Raw genomic sequence first — 21,783 nt, forward strand, 5'->3', positions numbered from 1 at the left:
ACAGGAAGATCAGAGAACTTCAGAGCAGTTCCATTCATTACTTGCAGGAATCTTTTTTTTTCTAGGAGTTATGCTATATTCCAAGAATATCAGAAACAGTGCCGTATTAATGGTAGGGCGATGGTGGGTTGAATCGAAGACAACAAATCAAGAAGACTGACAACTTTGCCAGAATACAAGCGACATATACAATGGCACTGCGCTTGAGTGAAGGTGGAAGCAACGCATAGAAAAATTAACAAATACACAAACCCTTCTTCTGAGGATGTAATCTTTGCTATCAAATTCGTTCGAAGCATTTACCTTTGAGCGGCAGATGACGCGATTGTACCCATCTCATGGCGCTCGTATGAGAAAATGGAAGAGTTGCCAGTCTTCTTGATTTGTTGTCTTAGGTTGAATCCAGGGTCAGAGGCATCAATTAAACCTCTTAATAATATGTTTCAAGAAACTAATCGGTGGTTAATTTTGTAATTGTATTGAACTCTAAAGCTTTGAAAACTAAACTATAAATCATACAAGTTGATAACATGAAAAGAAAAATAAAAACTCTCACATATACTGTCAGATTACAAAATAACATAAGGGCAGTTAGGCCGGAATCGTGGCCAAAATCATGAACCGTGGGCATATGTTCTACAGCTCTACGATCTTCGACAAAGTTGCTCTGTTTAAAAAGCACCACATTTCTAAGGTTTCTGTTAAGTTTTTTTATAATCTAGTTTGTTTATTTGGAAGGCTGAATCGCATTAGCTTTAAGGAGCCGATAATTCATTGTTCGTTGTTTGTAACAAAATTCACTTCATAATATATATATATATATTTTTCCTTTGGTTTGTTTTCCGTCGTTGTTTTCCGTGCTGAGCACCAATGCTACCGACGCCAGGAAGGCAGCTCCCACACCTGGACCCTACCTATCGACTCATCAACTCATGAACCGGGGACCAACGGCTTTACTTTACTTTACGTGATCAGAGATGTTATGCCTCAGAACATCTCGGCGGAACCGACTGGGATTGAACCCAGGCCTGCTGGGGTGAGAGGTAATCACGCTTACCACTACACCACCGGCGCCGTTACACTTAATTATATGTCTAGTAGGAGTTGGTTTGAATACTTCGGCTTACTAGAGTTTAGAGATGTACATTATTGAAGGAAAGGATCAGAGGTGGAGCTTGGGGGTGACGTTTCGTTGTCTCATCACACCGTATAAAAAAATCATGTAAATTTCTGCGATATATAGCGCACACGGTATAAACACTAGATTTCGAGTAAATGTACACGAAATTTCATGTACATTTAGGGGTAATATCTCATTAATCAGTACTGTGCAAACAAACTGGTAAGCAATTTCGTTGGTTATGCCAATTATAGCTAAAAAATTAAGCGATAGGAGATTTTACACGACAGTTAAAAAAAAAATCAGTGCAAAGCGTTTTTGTCAATACGAACGGTAGTGCGTCGTCTGGAGTTCAACCTGCTGCGATCACCAGTGGGTGACGATGAGACCCGTCGAAACGGGGGGACAAGACGAACAGCTATTTAGTTCTTATTCCCACCGCCTAGAATGCATAAGATTTGATCTTTTAAAAGAAGCGTCCTAGGGTGAGGATTTTTTGGGTAAAGTTGTTCTTTTCATAATAGTTATTGATAAATTATGGTGACCAGAGAATTCTTATCAGCAATTTCCCGGTTTTTTACGATTTTTTTACTGGAATTTGGTATATTCTTCCGGTTGTGCGATATACATTTAAATAAATCATAAAACCGAAAGCCGAAGGCATCACTAAATCAAAATGGGTCATTACTGAGACAACAGCATTTTTCCTGGGTTGAATTTGATTCTGCGTTCGATTTCTTCAAAATTTCTTTATCTTTTAACTACCTTGAAAATTTAGTCAAAATTCCTTACAGGATTTTAGTAGAATATTCTCATGTATTTATTTTGAATAATTTCCCTTCACATGCTAGAAATTCTCTGCCGATCGATACAAAAAGAGCATGAAATTCATCCTTAGATTTTCTTCGAAGCTTCCTTACATAACTCTATTTAAATTCCAAGCAATTCATCTCAGAATTGTTTTGAAATTTTGTTCAGAATTATCTTCTATCGATCTATTAACTCTTGAAATAAGGACCAACGCTTTTACTCTGAAGACGTGATCAGAGATTTTATGCTTCAGAGCATCCCGGCGGTGCTGACTGGGATTGACCCCAGGCCTGCTGGGGTGAACGGTAATCACGCTTACCACTACACCACCGGCGCCGCTAGTATGAACTTTAGTTTTTACAATTAAATTCATAAATGTGTTCACCGCCAAGGCATGTCCGCTCATGTAGAGTTTCACTTGTCATACAAAAACCAATGAGTTCCCAATATGTTCAGCTAATTCATTTCATTTGACCCGAATACGCTATATATTCGTTAAAGGCCGGGGTTCAAATCCGAACCGTTCCCTCTTTAAAAGCTTCAAGGGACAGCCCTATGGGGTTGTACGCAATGGTGACGTAGGACTACGTGGTCTTATATAAAAAATCTTAATTGTTAACTGCAGCAGGAGCTTGTGTTTTGTTTAGTAATAGGAAGCGAGGTTCTCTCTGTTTATACTCTTTAGTATGACGCGCTTGACATAGATGGCCCACAGTGACTCACGAAGGGCTACTGATTCCAATCAATAGCTGTGCGGCTTCTTCCTCCTTCTATGGATGGTCATGTGGGCTGCAGATCGCTGCTTGAAGGCAGCCTTTCTTTATGTACACCACTCACCACGCGGTGATTGAATAAACACCGTTTGGACCGGATGGAATTCAATTTTGAAATATGTGTTAGGGAAATCGCTTTTCGCAGGCAATTGGTGATTATTTTAATTATCATAGCAACAGTTGCACATTCGTGCAATTTCCAATAGTGACATTTTGATAAATGATAAAGTCTTAATTTTAACAGATTCGTAGAAAAAAAAATCCTATCGATTGGCGTATTAAGAATTAAAATCCATCATCTCTGGATCAAAATCGGACCACGTTCATGCAGTGACCGACTTTGGTTTTTTAAATTGAACCCCCAATGTTGCCTTTAAAGTACATGGTATGATTTAAACATATCTAGATAGAGCTCGAATTGGGCGTAACAGCTTTTGTAAACAATGACTTCTCTCCATGATTTACTTCTTTCAATACATCATAGAAAGAAGTCATTGTTTACAAAAACTGGTACACCCTTATTACAACTCTATGGGATATGGGAACTGACATACGATTGATGACCTTGAAAAATGTCCAAAAATACTCTTTTATAAATTTCAGGTGGTCCTGAAAAGGACCGTTTTATCGTGGTTGGTTAAGTAATGCTGAGTTATTAGGGTGTTAAACACAGATGAGGCTGTTGAGCTGTATGTTGTTTGGAATGAGGGTGACGCGCTTGGGATAGATGACCCACAGCGACTCACGAAGAGCTACTGATTCCGATCAATAGCGGTGTGGCTCTTCCTCCTTCTATGGATGCTCATGTGGGCACTAGTTAGCTGCTTGCAGGCAGCCTTTCGTTGTGTACTAGAAAGCAATGTTTAACGCCACGTGCCGAAAACCCTGATGCCAACGACCGGACACCACCACACACGGTGATTGAAACTGAATCCGATCAACGGTTGAGGCCAGTTTTGATAGCTAGCTGCTTGCAGGGAGCCTTTCGTTGTATACTGGAGAACACCACCACTGATTGAATAAACACCGTTCGGTGAGACCGTATAGAATTCAACTTTGAAATCTGTGTTCGGGAAATCACTTATTGCAGGCAATCGGTGAAAATTTTTATAATCATAGCAACATTTGCACATCCGTGCAATTTTCAATAGTGATTTTTTTTTATGATAAAGTCTTAACTTTAACAGAGGCGTAGGAATATTTCTCATCGATTGGAAATAAAATTATTGAAATTGTTCCAGGGGCAGCCGAGTTATTAACTTTCAAAATCTTTCATTATTTTGTTACATGTTCCATTTTCGGTTTTCACAAAGTGTACCCCCATATAGAAATTACAGACGTAGTCCTACATCAAAAAATTCACCGAAAATTGATTTGAGCAAGAAAGTATATATTGAAATGGCATAATAAGGAAAAATGTTGCGTTGAATGTTTCTCAAAGAAAGACGATGTGAATTATCGTCTGAAAAGTCAGTGAATTATTTCGGTAATTTGACGTACTTCCGGCCACGATGACCGTTGATGTCACACATAAATGAGGGTTTCTGGAACTTTTACTCGTTCACTTTAAGTTGAAGCGTAGAAGAGGTGGGTGTGCGAGTAGTTAGTGCATAAGGGTTACTGGGTGTGTTTTTCGTGGTACGTGAAATTCAAAATGTGAGAAGTCTAACAGAATGAATTTAATGTTACATTTCTCGATCCTTTCCGCTAGCCTGAAGACTTCAAACGTTAGGTCAGAATTTAGGTGCGATCAACTTTGTGTGTGTGCAAAGTGTGTACGATGGTAAAATGAATAATGACTTTTATGTGGAAATTTAACTTAAATCTTTTTATTTCGGTTCGAGAGAGAACTCGGAAAGGAAACACCATTACACTGATCTCCGACAGAGTGTTGGCCAAATCCGCTAATATCCATCACGTGAATCCACGTGCTTTGTTCATCTTCGATGATCCCCTCATAAACATCAGCGCTACTCACATAGAAATAACTAAGTCTACTCGAGACGTAATCCATCTTTGACGTAAATTATGGAACGTAAGCAAACATGTCATGTGAAAATTAAATGTTCCGAAACCGACACATATGCAACTCGGTGAAAAGTGCGTTTGATTTAAATGATTACTTACCTTACCAATCAGGCTAAGGCCTTGTTGTCCTCTGCTGTCCGAAGAAGTCGTCTCCACTCTACTCGATCCATGGCCACACTTCGCCAGCTTCGTAGTCTGCGAAGGGTCCGCAGGTTTCAGCCGGTAATCTTTTGTTATCATATGACTCGGGGAGGCGTGAGGTAGGAACTTGTGAGCATGCTTGGCATACACAGTTGTACACACGAACTGCTCATTTGTTAATAAATTTTCACTCAGTTGTTGAAATTTGTTTTTCTTTAAAGTAATTAGGATCATAGTTTATTATTGATATGCAAAGAGTAGGTAAATCTCAACATTTGAACCAACACCAATGCATGTTTTACACTTAAAGTCCGAGATGTGCAGCGAGCATTTCTCACTTCATTTTAGCAACTCAAAATCAAATATAGTTTATTACTAGAATTAAAATCAACTTTTTTTTACTTATCTATAATAAGCTTAAACTCTATTCTATCTACTGCTTCAAGAACAAATATGTTTTGTCAACTGTGTGCAATGTTATTAACAAATGAGCAGTTCGTGACCAAAACGGTGTATGCCAAGCGTGCTTGTGAGGACCAGATCTAGGTATTCCGCTCTTTCCAGGTTGTCAACTCACCATTTTGTAGTCCAATTGATTAAAATGATGTTCTCTATTCTTTCAACTGATTCTTATATCATATCGACCACTTGCATGTGTCGGTCTCAGGGCACTGAAATGTACATGTATAGTGTGTAGTTTCAGTACCAACTCGAAGGTTTCGTTTAGGAATTTCTGCACCACACCAGTCCGGGTGAAATGCGCAACACCACCACCGTTGAATAGGATGCTACCTTACCGATATCCCTCCGATAAAGGGATGCTACTTTGCCGATACTGTTGAAGCAGCGACGACATGGATGTTACCGTGAGTAAACGAACCGCATGCAAATAACAGGATAGGCTAGCAATCACTAGAACTAGCTCAGAAAACCGCACACAAGATTAGGGAGAGCACAAATGGGAAAGGAACAAGTACTATAAATACTCCTAGGCTAGGAACACTATAATAATTTCCGTTGTTTGTCACTGAAATAAATTATGTTTACGTAAAATTAAAGCTTTCACACTAATCGAGTCAGTACGGTTTTACCGAGTTTTAGAATTGCGGAACTGTTCGGTAAAAGTTTAAAAATCTGTGGAAAATTTATTAATGAGAATATTTGTTCTGAACTTGTACATACTTAGTTCGGTTAACCCCATTTAATGATAGAAAATAAAATTGGTCGATTTTATTGATTCCTTACGGATAACGGTCATTTGAATTTTTACCGACTTTTTCAGCAATTCAAAAACCCAGTAAAAAAATACTGACTCCTGTAAAAAAAATCTTAGTGTGTTCCCAGTAATGTTAATTTTGGTTGGGTAGATTCTTCACATTTTGGCGTCGTTCTAGTTTTGGGCTTTTTGCAGTATTTTATATTAGTAGATGAATTTACTCTATGTTGGACTGAGTGGGATTGGTGTGTGTCGGTAGTTTCTGTTAAAACCATATGACGCGGACTCTGTCTGTGAGGATCTCAATGCCCCATGTGATTTCAGTCTGCTGAATCACCCTCAAACTAAATTTCGGTCTTTTCCATAGATAAACCCGCTCTGAGGTTGTGTTTCTAGCCAGGAAAATCAAACCTTGGCGACTGGTCCTCTTCGGAGCTGGCGCTTAAGCCACTTAAATTGATCTTTATTTCTTGTATTGTGTGGTTTATATGTATAACTTATCAAGTGACACAGATGCGTCTTTTCAACTTTAGTTCCTTTAAAATTTCATATATTATTAATTACAGTTCCTAGTCCTATCAGACCTGATTTAAGAATGACCATAATTGGTGGGATTGTGCCACTCGTTCTAGAGACAGAGAGCGTATTAAGTGATCGAAGTTTCGCAGGTTGCGAAGCGTGCGTTACACTATGTCAAGGTTTTAGATCTCTTAATATCCTGTTGAAGATGCTCTTTACAATTGCCATTCAGCATCAGCAATCGGCATTCAATAGGTCATAGCTGCGAACAAGTTGAATTGGGTCGCTCTCGGCGAAAATCTAAATTTCTGATATTTTCTATTTTTCAGCCAGAATGACTTACTGATGTCAAATTAGGCCAAAACAATTGAAAATTATTGTGTTTTCTTCACAGCCTTTTCCAAGGATGCAAAAACATCTTGGATGCAAGCAACTTAAAAAAAAATATTGTACGATGTGCACAAAAAGTATGGCCCAAAATGTATAAGAAAATTCCAAAATCTAAAATCATAAAATTAGACGCCAAATATAAGAAAAGTATTTTATTTGTTTTTTTTTCTGAATTTAACATCTTAAAATGACGTGGTCCGATACATTCCTTACCTCACAATAATGTTAGATATTTTAAGATAGAAGCATACATTTTACTCAACCGTTACACAAATAAGATCTAGAATAGATCCGTTGAGAATTGATCAAAACCATTTTTTTTATTTCTCGAAAAACATTGGGAACAAACGTGTTTATTTAATTACCAAAACCACTATTGCTGCGGGATATGGCGTATCATGTTTTTACTTTCTAATAGGAAGATAATAAAAGTAAATTTATTTTTCTTCTCTTCAAGAGCAATAATGATTGAAAGAATATTACTACACAAAGCACATTGATGCTACTGAGCTCCTGCAATTAAAACATCTGTGCAAATAAAAGTCTGTTCAATATATCACTCACTTTGCCAAGAAATACATTCGTAATCACTCTTTCTGCTACGCTGCGGCAGTGAACGACTTTTCCTGCTTGTAGCAACATTTGCTTATTTTTAATTTTGGCGATGGGATTTTGCTATGCAAAGGTGCTCAAATTAACACAAGTTCAATTAATTTGACAATAACATGCGTCCATGTGCTGTATATGTTTAAAGTTAAAATTTTACATTTATGAAAAATTTAATGATAATTTCATTGGAAATAAGTGAACATATCTACATACTTTTCCTGTGACAAATATTCTACTCTAAAAATAACACACCCTCGTACGGGACCTCACCGATCCACTGCCCACAGATGCCGTTTTCTTGAATGGAAGTGTGCGCGAAATGCAACCACCCATGTGGATCTTTCATTCACGAGCGCGGAAAACTTGACTTCTTTAAAACGACCCAACGGAAGTGAATGAAACGTAGCAGAAATAAATTACCGCTATGACAGCAAACCGCCACCCACCGACCGTACCATCCGAATAAATAAACCGATCAACAGTAGTACCTAGTCCTCGTGCACCTGATCTCAATAAACGTGGCAGATGTATAGAAGTATATCCTGGCATAAATTTTCCGCTGCTTCCAAAATTAGCACTTCGATCGTTAATTTGTTTTGAAATTAGCGGATGTTTGCTCTAAATTTCAATTTCACGTATGTTTGCAAACTAGTGCAAAAATATAAACTTGTCCACGTCCGAGATTGAAAAAGGTTTTTCGTACAACTTTACAGAACAGAGACCGATGAAAAATACATAAAACTGTATTGTAATGCAAAATTAATTTGGATTACTGGAAACATCTCCCTATCTTCGTCTTTGACTCTGAGCAATTTGAATTTTGATCATAAATGCTGAATTCATTTTCATTAAACAGCTGCTGGCTCAAACCACTCAATGAATTGCTTCATCATCATCATCAGCGTTGCTCTGGTGCCAAATTATTCTGGCAGCGGCTTTTTAACAGCTATATTTCTTGACGTATTTATAATTGAATAAATTTAAATAGCAATTGAAAGTGTCACTTGATCGTAGACACAAAGTGCAATCCCCATAGAAGCGAGCACTGTATCATGCTCTTTCCGTTGGTTACATTAGCATCGTTTAGCATAAGGGAAATTTCCATGAGATTTATTCAATCATGCAATGTAGACAAAGAAAATTGCAGCCTTTTAGCATACTATTACGTTAAAAGATGCATTAAATCCCAAATTATTTCACCACTTATCCAACCCAGGAAAACCCAAAACACACTACCGTTGAACTGTGTGACATATGGTTCAACTTCGTGTCCATGTCTATTAATCATCCACAGTCACATAACATCAAAAGATGTCATAAACTCGCAACTAACTGTCTTCAAGGTCGTTGGTTGACTGCGGACTGTCTGACGGCGACGACGACGATGACGACTACTGACTGGTCAGTACAAGGCATATCGCGTGTAATCACGCACGGCGTGCGACGATCGTTCGGGTTATCGACTGTTCGTCGCGTCGTCGTCTGTTTGGTGTGTCATAATATAATTGCCACATTGCTCTAACCCGGAACCGCTTAAAATCCATCCAGCTTCGAGAAAATCTCAAGAGAATTAATTCATTTAAGCTCGGCGTAGAAGAGCACAGACTATAAAACTTAATACCACCGAAAGATGAAGCCTCTGGCCTATTATATGTAGTTCTTAGGAAACTCGAACCCAAGAATTTACACTTGACGAAACACAATGGAGCAAAAGGCACACAGGTGGGCATTCCCGGTGAGTTTTGTTACAGGTCAACAAAGAAACCACAATCGATAGCCACAGAAAAATACGGGTGGTTGCTGATGTGCCTATTAATCGTACTTGCTCTTTGTTCGGCTAGACAATTTCATGTCATAAATATTTTAATAAATTAAACGGACAACATAAATTTTGCAGCTGACTTGCCACCAAGCTGATTGTATTTCCATCCATGTCTGCAGACAACACCTCCTCTGAAATGGAACCTTCTCCGGAACGATCAATCACACACTGACAATGCGTTGGGACATATCCTGATTTACAATTTACACAACCGCAGTGCGCCAAGTGGTGGCACATTTGTGCAGATTTTAACACCCCGCGCTTATGGAGACAATTGCTTTATTGTTGTTTTTACACTTATAGGTATTAATAACTGTGCGCCTTGCACAACCTTCTAGTTTGTAAAGAAATTAATTAAATCTGCGCACGCAGACATGAAGCAGGTGGCATGCTCAACTGCAAGGAGAACTAAGGGTTTAATACAGACAGTGGACAAAACGAACACTTACCACGTTTTGCTGGGAATTTTTCAACATTTTGTGCAGCCAAATATTTGGGACGGTTGAACACAAATTGTTTGAAATATTATTTTCTGAAAATAATTATTTAGCACTCAGTATATCCAGCCAGGCGATGTAAGATTGTATTACAGATTTGCACGCATGGGATGAGTTGGTACCGTTATTGGGTGGGTGGTGCCGTCCACCCACCGGTGTTTCTCGGCTGTCCTTCAACTAACTACGTTGATGTATGCGGTTAGTGTCAACCATAAACTAGTTATCTACAGAAAATTAGCTCAATTGGTTAAAGGACAGCCGAGAAATAGCGATGGGGGGACGATACCACGCACTGAATAAATGGAGGGATTACTGTACTTTTCATGCAAATATGTAATAGAATCTTACATTACCCGGTTTTTACAATGCCGCATGAACAGATTATGTAATGTGGTCACCGGAAGGTTTTAAAAATAATTTTGTTATTTATATTTTAGCCTATTTTTTCAAATTAAGGTTGTTTTCTCAAAAGCATTGCGTCTAGACAATCATCTCGTGATGGTTTTACACACAAATATATTTGTTGTATGAAACTTATGCAGAAGATGTAGGAGAAATTTAATTTGCGTGTGAGTATAAGCGGTGATTTTTCACAGATTTCACATATCTTTTGATTGAAAATATTTAACCATATCCCCGTTTAGGTACATAAATGACGTAGCATATTATTCCCCATTTTAGAAACCCTACCCTTTCCCCCTCGCAGCGAATGTTGCAATACTTAATTCATTGAAACTGGCAACTTCTGAATAACTACCCTCCCCCTCAATTGCCACGACATTTATGCATGTCCTCTTAAGTCCAGAACAACATGTGAAAAGGGCATACAAGCTTTTTGTAAACAAACCTTCTTATGCCCTTTTCTCGCCACCCATATGACACCAACGCAAACCTTAAACATCACCGGGTAGGGGACACTTTCCCCTTCCCGATGATATTGCTTTTTTGCGTGGGCGACCCTCGGTTGGTGAGAAAAGGGCCTACAAAGGTTTGTTTACAAAAAGCTTGTATGCCCTTTTCACATGTTGTTCTGGAAGTGTAGTTGTCACCCTATTTACTACAAATGCCCAAATAACTTATACCATCTAGTTAGATAAGTGTTTCTTTTTAATTATAATCAATAATTTTTCAAAAATATATTGTATACTCATCCCAATTCATTCATTTCTTAATTCCAGATTTGATCGTGGCAGTAAACCTTAACGGTAAGTTTGCTATTATTATTTTTGCGGTTAATAAAACTGACAAAAAAGTGTCGGAGGGAGTCGAGGAAGTCATGATGAGTTCCCTTGATGTTTCCTATGTGGCAATTAATCGTATGCTAGGTGGCAATTAACCTGTTCCAACAACTTTTTCATCTTTTTTCCAAGCCAGCACCAGCCGCTGAGGATCAGCCCAGTCCGTGATCCGAAACTTGTGCATGACAGTTCCACTTATTTCAGGGCAGTACTAGAAACTTCAGGAGATTTGCGAGAAGAACAGGGAATATCTGAGAACCTCTGCACAGATAAATTTTAAAATAAATTGCAGGAGCTTTACAGAAGTTCTGATAAGCTCAAGGAGTTAACAAAAACTTCACCTTCAGAGAAGTCCAGGGAACTACAGAGGAGCTTTTAAGATGTTTAGGCAGTTTAATTAGTTTAAGGGATGTTCCGGGTATTTCTAGGAAGATCAGAGCAGTTCTTCTTCTTCTTGTTCGCATTTCAAGCTTATTGCTTAGCGCATATTAGCTTATTGCGTGCTCTCAACTTAGCGTTCTAAATGCACTTCCAGAGTTATTAATTGAGAGCTTTCGATGCCAATACCAATGCATGAATTTGTATATTGTGTGGCAAGCACAATGATACTCTATGCCCAGGGAAGTCGAGAAAATTTCCAACCCGAAAGATTCCCTCGACCGGACCGGGAATCGAATCCGCCGTCTCCGGCTTGATAATACCGTGCCTTTACTGACTAGGCTATGTGGCCCCTGGAAGCAATACACACTGTTCTGGATTCAAGGCTGCTGTTTATGGGCATCGCATACTTACTCTTTCCAGTTCTCCACGATCTCTGGAGTCGTTAGGTCCATATTAATTTCTTTTCTCTGTTTTATTCCTCTGTTTCTCTGCCATTGCTGTTCATTGATGCACCTCCTGCAACTACAGCAGCGTACTGCTCCCGCTGTGCTCTTTCTTCTGTTCTAGTTTTGGATTTTTTTTTTTGCAGGATTATCTGCTAGCATTCAGAATCATATGGCCCTAACTGCGATGATCGATTCTCTTCATCGATGTTATGTTTTGTTAATAACTCTGTTGTATTATCATTTCTCGGTGCGTTTGATGTTTTTCCTAACCTGTTACTAAGATAAGTTAAGTTTTCTTTATTAAGAAAGCTTTCATCAACAAACGTCGTCGATTATGTAATGTAATATTGAGCAAGGGGCTCGGTTGTCAAGGCCAACCATTTTTGCTTACTGAGTATTAAATCCTGGGTTTATCCCAGGCCCCTTTACATTACTGAATTTATAGGGTCGAATAATTTGCATTCCAGCCATTCCAAAGATCGCAAGTCGCGTAAATTCGAAAATCAACACATTATAGCAAAACTACGATCGTATCACTTATCAAGGTGAATCCTGATCCAACAAACCCAACATACTTACAAAATATCCCTCTTGCGACCTTTGTGATGACGCAGAGGCAAGCACGGCCCTCCCTTTTGATTGCAAGGTCGTAGCCGGTGCCTTTATTGATCTTTCAAATAAGGAGCCACTGAAACTTGTACAATTCGACAGGAAGGTCACTCCCAACCCCATTCAATTGATTAATTGAGCAATTCCACTGGTTTTGAACAATCACGGAGTAGCAACCATTTGATATGTCCAGTCATTATTATTTAGCTTTATTAAGGAGGCTTTCAGCCTTGGGCTGGTTCGCCTCCAAACATATGTCCAGTCAGTCTATCACATCTGTCCTGTCCTATCCTATCTGTCCTAAAGGCTGACTAAAAGTAAATTGGTACGCACAAAAAGACCTGTAATTCGTGATTCAATAAATTTAAAATTAATGGTTAAAACTTCAAAGTTACAGATGGAGACGGAATCAGCGCATTTCTTCCATTTTGCCCGCATTTGCTGGATGTCTTTGACTGCCCCGCCGTTTCGTCGAAGTAGCTGTTTTGAAATTGTCCAGTATTTTTCGATTGATCGAAATTCTGGGAAATTAGAAGGATTCATTAGCTTGGGGACAAAATCGATCTTGTTGGCAGCATTGCACTCCAAAACCACCTTGGAGTAGTGGCAGCTGGTCAAACCGGGCAAAAAGATGACTTTGCCCCTATGCTTGCGCATGAACGGCAATACACGCTTTGCAGGCATTATTCGAAAGTCGGGATATCATCGTCGAGGATGTGACGAATGGTTCCGTTTTCAGCTGCAAATCGCTTGAAAATCATGATCTTCTTCGCGAACTTGTTGGCAAACACTTGAATCTTCTCGGCACATCCCCACATCCAGTCGCGATGTAAAACCATAGAGGTAACTCTAAGACCAGAAGGTCCCGAAGAAACATGCTCAACTTTTTGGATCAGCTCTGGTACTATCTTCGGTCCCAAGCAAATCGATGCACCCCTCGACACATACGAAAATCCACGAACCTCTCATTTTATCTGTCAAACTTTCATAGCGAATCAAAACAAACATAGTGTAGTACTAGAATTTCGACTAGAATGGGGTACACTTATAGATGTACTTGGGACCAATAGGCTAGTCAAGTAGTGAGCCAATTTAAAATCGTTAGTTGCCACCGGTTAGTAAAACTTTTGGTCGGGAAGCTGCTTAAAATCGAGTTTGACATATGTTTCGTTATCGATCAAAGTACAGTCCTTGTGTTTAGTCCAAACACGGTCGTACAAGAGCCTCACAGCTAAAAAAAAAAGAGTGTAAATTTCCGTTACTATGATGCACATAAATGGAGCGTCATATATCATACAAGTTTAGATTAAAGAATGTGTAAATTTATGAGACATGTCATGCTATATTTCATATATTGTATGCAACTGTCCACTTTTGTTTGCAACATTTCTTGCAAGCTGCTAGTTTACGTGAAAACGAAGTTTACATGTATGAATGTTTGCATGCATAGATGTTTACATCGCCAGTAAAATTCAGATTTTTTTGGTGTGCTTGCACGCTTTTTGGCCACGGAATTCTGCTTCATGTGCCGGTTCCGATGTTTGCTGGCCTCATACGACTTGTATCCTTCCCTGGCAAGAATGTTCCACACCGTTTGAAAGTTGGCGTTCTACCTTCTGGCCACATCTTGGATTGAAAGACCAGGGTTGGCTTTAACGCACCTCAACACCTTGCTGCGGGTTCCAGTTTTTTCGTAGGTCCGCTGATTCCTTTCCACACTCAGGGTTTCCTTGTAGGTTTTGAACACTCGACAAACTGTTGCTTTCGGCATCTTCAGCACTTATGCCAGCTTGGAACCAGGCCACTCCGGATTTTCCAGGTGTTTGGGCACAATATTTTTTCTTCTTCCATTTGACTTATTTCTGAACGCGACCGACTGCTTTGATCAAACTTGCACCAGTTGTTCTCTATAGAAGTGTAAACAAACCACTGCCAAAAAATTTCGATTCCCAACACTAGAGGCGTGCTAGCGGCGCGTGAGGATCGTACCAATTTGTTCTTAGTCATCCTTTATATGTCCTGAAGAAGACCCAAAAAACTGTTGCAAGCGAGAAGCAGTTTTAGAAAAACTGGCGTTCTGCGGCGAACAAAGTGGACGAGGTGGCTGTACAGAATCTGATGGCAGGAGTTAAACGAAAGGCTCGGCAATTTACATTCAGTCACCGGAGGCTGAACATTGGTTTCTGTTTTATACTACACACTTAGAAAAATGTTAGGTGCTCTGAGAGTGACATACTATCTACGAGCGTCAATTTTGAAATAAATTTGAATCCAGACGCGAAATATAGCTTAATCAAACGTACTTTTCGTCGAGCAACGAACTTTTCAGTCTCGGAGCACTTAATATTACATAACATGATTGTTTATGTCTCATTTTGTATGTCAAAGATAGATTCCATCTCGTGTAAAATTAGTTATTTCTAAGTGTGTAGTTAAACATAAAAAGAAAAATTATTTGATTTTTTTTAATAAAATAAATTTTGATCGTAATACCCTTTAAGCTAAGGTTCCGGGACGGGGATGGCGTCATCATGGCCCAGGAAGTGCCAGACGACGGCGCAGGTGCTGAAAATCACCGACTTCTCCATCCTCAGCACCTGCGGGGAATCCATATTAGCTTCTTCAGCATGATTCCGGTTACCTAGTGTACCTTTGGGACCTCCACCAATCCACACAATTACTTTAGCTCCACGGCCAATGGCCGGTATTTAGCGATTTTGTGACCATGGATTTCTTCCAGGTTCAGTGGAACCGTAACTCTTCATTTGTTCCAAATTCAAATAAATTTACATTGATGTTTTATCCTAGGAGCTACTGCTACTACAGTAACTTTCCAACTTACTTGGTATTTTATATCTAGATGTGTTGACACTGTTGTTGCCTTGGCATTTCAGTATTTTAAACAGGTTTTGTATAACAATTGTTATAATTAAACTAAAAACTGTGTTATTCATTGTAGCTAAGAAGGGGGTAAAAGCACCGGTTGGAAACTAACGATTTCAAATTGGCTCACTACTTGACTAGCCTGTTGGTCCCAAGTAAATCGATTAACGTACCCCATTCTAGTCAAAATTCTACTACTACACGATGTTTGTTTTGATTCGCTATTAAAGTTTGACAGATAAAATGAGGGGTTCATGGATTTTCGTATGTTTCGAGGGGTGCATCGATTTGCTCGGGACCGACGATAGTACCAGAGCTGAGCCAAAAAGTTGAGCTCGTTTCTTTGAGACCTTCTGGTCTTAGAGTTACCTCTATGGTAAAAGGGTATCCCGTTACACTTTTGAATGAAGATGGTTGAAGTAAATGCAGTTGAGATTTAATAAAAGTAAAGCAACTTCCCGGGATCGAATATATGAGAACGTCTTTGTTGTAATTGATGATGAGACAATTGATCGCGTTCGGGCGTTTAAATATCTTGGGCCTTGGTGTGATTATTGAAGATAAATTTAAGTTCGACTCTCACATTGACTTATTGTCAATGACACATCATTTTGATAAATGATTTCTAGCGTAACTGCGATGATCGATTCTCTTCATCGATTTTCTCTTCGCAGTACTACAATTAAGTGAACCAATTTCCCGAAATTGTTCCAGTACAGTGTAAAGGTTTTATTAGCTAGAAAAAGCAACATCAAAAGCACCGAAAAATGTTAAACCTGCCGAGTTATAAACAAAAGAGAAAATCGATGAAAAAAATCGATCATAACAGTTAGGCCTTTATGATTCGATTATGATATGCTTGATTTAACTATTGCTGTAAAATACAGCTATACAAATCAATCATCTCTTTTCATCGGATTTCAATTTGGCGTCGGACATCGATTTCCAGTTTCTAGACGTCACATGGAATCCAACAATTCTCGCGTCACTTTTCAAATAGACCAATGTAACATATCCACCATTTTGAGAAAATCGAAGTTGAAGTTCGACAGATTATTATTGTAACTGTTTAAAAACAATACATTTTGCAATACTATTTTTAATGTAGTCAGTTATTAATAACGTTGAAAATTCATAAGAAACGGTAAATTCACAATTTTACTTTGAATTTCATGCTACAGCATAGAAAAAACCACATAGGACGTTTTGACAAGTCGAGTTGAACATCGGACATGTTACATTGGGCGATTTTTCTCAATGACATAATCAATGAGTGTTACATTGGACGTTTTGTCTACATGATACTAGATTCCCTTTCACAGATTTCAGAGTATAGTACCTAACTTTAGATTGGCCCCGCCTTTGGAAAATGAGCACCAATCATGTTAGGCAGTCCGAATGACCGGAGTAACAGTCATATACCCATCATTTCAAACTGTTCATTGGACAATTTTTGATCAATGATTATTTTAAATAAATGAAAGTAAATTTGGATGGATGTTTTTGTATCACATACAATGATAGAAGAGCAATAGTTTGTATCGCTTAACTCGATTTGTTTACATTTGTTACATTGGTCTATTTGAAAAGTGACGCGAGAATTCACATATTAAAAGGTATTTACAGCATTTCCCAGCTATTCTGAAACCGGTTTCCAGCATGTTGGATTTAAAGATGGCGGCATACATATTTCCAGGCTCTAGACGTCACCCCGTATCCGAAAATACCCATTATGAAGGGTGTTTAACAGTATTTGCCAGATTTTCTCTAACTGGACGCCGCCATCTTGCAAATCTGAATAATGTGCACCACACACATACCGGAACTCAAAAACCAAAACCGAACCGTGCACAGTCAAACTCGTTAACACGGTTTGGTTTTGCTTGCACCAACAAAACCGAACCGACACCAACAACGAACGCGTGGTGCAGCAGACCAGCACATTGGGTTTGAATTTGAAAACCGCACCGGTGATAAACCAGTGTTTGCCCATTTAGTTATAATTCTTACTTCGTTCAAACCAGTTTCCCAGGAATCATCAAAAATATTTTCCCGATAGGAATTATTCAGATACTCCCGAGCAGTGATTGGAAAGACTCAAAAACTCAAAAATCATATATGATTGTCATCAACAACGCAATAATCACAGATTAGATTTTTGGTTAACGAATTCATTGATATATACTTTGACATTTTTCATTGTCCTTATGGATAGTTTTTAGCAATTTTCGATGGAAAACTAATAGAACCAGCAACCAATTGACGTTTGAGCGGTTTTTAAGAGTTTTACCTTGGAATGAACTTTTGTTGATGCGAGTGTGAGTGCGTGAAAATGCATGAGAATATCATGTATGTAGATGATATTCCGAACACTTCTCCCGAGCAACCTGATTCTCAATAGGACTAGGAAGTCCCAAACTGAAATTATGGGCACTTTCAGACTGCTGAAAATTTATAATCTTTTTCCCCATTTGTGAACATAATGTTACCACCTTCTTCGCTAGAATAGACTCTTGAATGATTTTCAAAATGTTAATGAGTTTCCAAAAACGGGAAACTCGGGTCTAATTTCAATACATTATATTTAAAATTTGTGTTCCTCAGGGTAGATAATCGTTTATCAATTTGTTTTTGTAAATCCCGCCAAATAACTTTCATGGTGGGATTACGTGTTCTTTGATATTGCCTCCTACGAACATTTTTCAGACGAAGTTGAAGCTCGTCGTCTATGATAATTGAATTAAATTTACCTCGCATTTTGGTGCTGAGTAAATAAGTAGCCAGAGATTGAACCAATATCGACACTGCCTTTACTCTTAAGGCTTCAACTCCATTTCCAGCTGATGCATCAATGGTCGATGGGAGGGTGATCCCTCGATTACCATGTCGTTTTTGTCACAAGATTTTAAGCAGTTCACACTTCTCACTCATTTGTCCACGTTCATGGCGTCCCATGAATCGTCCCTAACCCATGCTTCATTCCTTTATTTAACGTCGGTCTCTGTTCCGCAATCTAGTGCCAATCACCAACGGGTGTGCAGGAAGGTAGCCTCTATACCTGCATAGGATATCGCACCCATTCAACACACATGGGCCGGGACCAACGGCTTTACTTCCCTTCCGAAGGAAGACGTGACCAGAGATTTTTATGCCTCAGAAAAAATCCCACCGACCTCGGCTGGGATTGAACCCAGACCCATTGGGATGAGAAAGCAGTCACGCTTACCACTACACAACCAGCGCCGGCTAGCTAACCCATGCTGACGGAGCTGATCTTCACATTGAAACCACCTGAGCAGTTCCACGCCAACTGACGAATCGATTTTATTCTCGCTCCAAATTCCATGCCTAAATTTTTGCTAGCGGCAATGAACCAAGTATAAGCTGGAATTCAGCCATTTGGACTCTTGCTTATTTATTTTTTTCAAAATGGCGTATTGGGTTTTTCTCAATAAATCAAAGCACGAAAAGGACTCATCTAATCGAACTGACGTCTGAGACAAAGTTGTTGGAAACTAGTTTGCTTTTGGAGACAAAAAAATGAAAAATACACAAATTTTTGACAAATTATGCATGACACAAAAAAAGAACATTTTTCAAATTTCAAAACTTATATTTTTTGAAAACTTATTAAAGATGGTGTCTTTTCTGAAATAGACACAACGGACACTTAAAAATTGACCAAAACCGTAGAACATCACTTATTAATACAACTTTTGTTTCACGCCATATTTATGTGATGTGTGCATTGGAAACGATTTTGCGGAAATGCATACATAAAAAACAATAAAAATTATTTTTTGGAAAAAAAAAGTTTGAAATATGTTGATGTTAACATGTTGCAATGATGATGTTTTATGATTTTGGCAAATTTTTAAGTGTCCTTTGCATTCATTATAGATAAGCTTTCTAATAAACATAACTTTTGAAATTCGTTAAATGTATTTTTTTTTTTGCTATTGAAGTTTTTAACGGTTTCCAACAACTTTGTCCCAAACTTCATTTCGATTAGATGAGTCGTTTTCGTGCTCATTTTATTGAGAAATGTCCAATACGCCATTTTGAAAAATTAGGCAAGAGTCAAAATGGCTGGATTCCAGCAATTTTTTCGTTGCCTCTAGCGAAAAATTATGCGAAGTATCATAGAATTCTGAGAGGTTAAATCTATAATTTGTATTTGTTTTCGTTATTTGGCTTGGAACTGTTTGATGTCAACATTTTTGTTGTTTTTTATGCTAAGATCATTTTTATTCACAATAACGTAATACTCGAAAGCAAATTTCCTACACCGATTTTTTTTTTAAGTTATCATAGACTAGTCAATTCTTTGCTCTAAGTTATGAATCCGTAAAATTTTTCATCTACACCAAACGGGGAAATGTAAGAACTTTTTGAGAATTTGGTGTATGCAGATTGTTTAATGTTTCGAGACATGAGGATATTCTATAATGGGGTCGCTGAAAGATTCCTAAAATAAATGTAATGTAAGCTTATTTTTCGATCAAAGTTGATTTCCCCAAATGTATTGCGTCTTGAACATAAACTCGTGAAGGTTTTATATAAAAATATGCATTCTGGAAAAACTAACTTGTACGCTGCAGTCCATTGTAAGAACTGCTATTACATTTGCTGTATGAAACATATGCAGAGGATGTAATAAATCTAATCTCCAATCTGAGAGAAATTTGATTTGCGTGTATGCACTAATCAAGTACAAGGTCATTAGACAAGTTCATCAGTTACTATTTACTGGTGTGCACGGTACCCAAACAAAATAATAAGTGTTATTGAAGTAATTTTGCTGATGTGACAATGCTGATTCGCGGAAATAACTGAACCGTTACCAACCGACCAAGGTTGTGTGTATACAATATTCGGCTGTGCTTGATAGTCAACCATATATAATGACAGAAACATTGATCTAATTTTGATAACATGTTCCATCAGCAATGTCACTGATCGCCACAATATATGCTTCCATTCCGGCTTCTAACTGGATGTCAACTTCATGCACAATCATCAGAATCCCAGATTGCCCAGCATAACAAAACCACGACCTAGTGCAAAGCGATAGGAGTAATATGATAGTGAAAGCAAAATCACTGCGTCAGTTAAGTAGCCTCGGAATGGTGGTGTTGTTTCGTCCAAAAATGGAGGAGTCACGTATTTGGAACGCGACTTCTCCAGGAATGCAACACGATACCTACCGGTAATGTGCAAATTGAAACCGGTATCGAGAGTGTGATAAAAAATTTCCAATTTACGCTAACGCAATAGGAAACCAAGCTTTGGTTGTAGTATTTCTACACTATGTTTAGAGCCATTTGATTACGTCAGTGTAAACAAAGTTGCTCACTTTAGGCATAAGAATTAAATTTGAACAACAACTATTACTAAGTTATTGATAAAGATGAAAATGGTTTAAATCGCGCCGTGGATCAAATTGAGAAAATGTTCCGCCTTAAATGATATTTGTTCATTTTCCTTGAAATCGTCTCTGACTAAACTAAATGATGACCTTTCATTTCTTGTACAAAAAAAGAACGAACTAACGCTATCTTCTCTGTCAATCACATAAAAAATGTATCAATCGTTCAAACCGTTTCCAATATGGATCTTCGCCCGCAAGAATAACAAGAAGCATCCACATCTCAGGCATAATGTAAAATTGAATGTTCAATGCTCATCCATCAACTTCTCTCAGCTTCTGAGGTCCCCAGTAATGGCCAGCCACACATTCACCGACTTCAATTTAATGACATGGATGGCAGGTTAATCTACGTCTCACCATCAATCCAAAAAAAAAGTAAGTCGTGAACACATTTCTACTACTCATCGTATAATACAGCGTCATGCATCCAACCGGTTCGCCGTCGTCATTTTCTATACCCAGCCTCAGCCATCATCAGCGAAAGTGCAGAACTCGAACAGTGCATGGGATTCGAAACGCGAAACGTCGTCGAGAGGGAACACGACAGGAACAACATAACAGAAGCAATCAAAACAAACCCCTCGTTTCGTTCGGCACTTCTCTCTTCAAACTTGTTCCCGTAGGTACCAAGCGTAGATCCAAGACGATTGTGGGGTTGAGGAATGATAATAAAACTGAAGTTACGGCAGTCAGCACCGGAGTGAAAGAATCTCTTGGAACGAATTACATAATGGTAGGAATCCCATCGGACCGCTCCTTGATGTTGCTGTTGTAGCTGTTATTATTATTATTTCATCAGTGACGAGAGCTCATCTACGTGCGATCATCCGCTATTCGCGGCGGTGGATGGAAAGCATTGGCGAGCAGGAG

At 38.6% G+C, this 21,783-nt stretch overlaps 1 protein-coding gene across 1 annotated transcript in view; it reads left to right on the forward strand.

Annotated features, from left to right (window-relative positions):
- LOC135707034 (mucin-2-like) overlaps positions 1-21,783 on the forward strand; it is a 284,849-nt gene that overhangs the window by 192,551 nt on the left and 70,515 nt on the right. Inside the window, exon 4 of the mRNA XM_065228756.1 lies at positions 11,104-11,130. The gene's annotated coding sequence lies outside the window, so the exon portion shown is untranslated. The remainder of the gene's footprint in view (positions 1-11,103; positions 11,131-21,783) is intronic.

This window comes from Ochlerotatus camptorhynchus, unplaced genomic scaffold (assembly GCF_037179485.1).
Source record: "Ochlerotatus camptorhynchus isolate MF236.1 unplaced genomic scaffold, CSIRO-AGI_Acam_v1.1 ptg000302l, whole genome shotgun sequence".
In the NCBI taxonomy this organism is placed as follows: Eukaryota; Metazoa; Arthropoda; class Insecta; order Diptera; family Culicidae; genus Ochlerotatus; species Ochlerotatus camptorhynchus.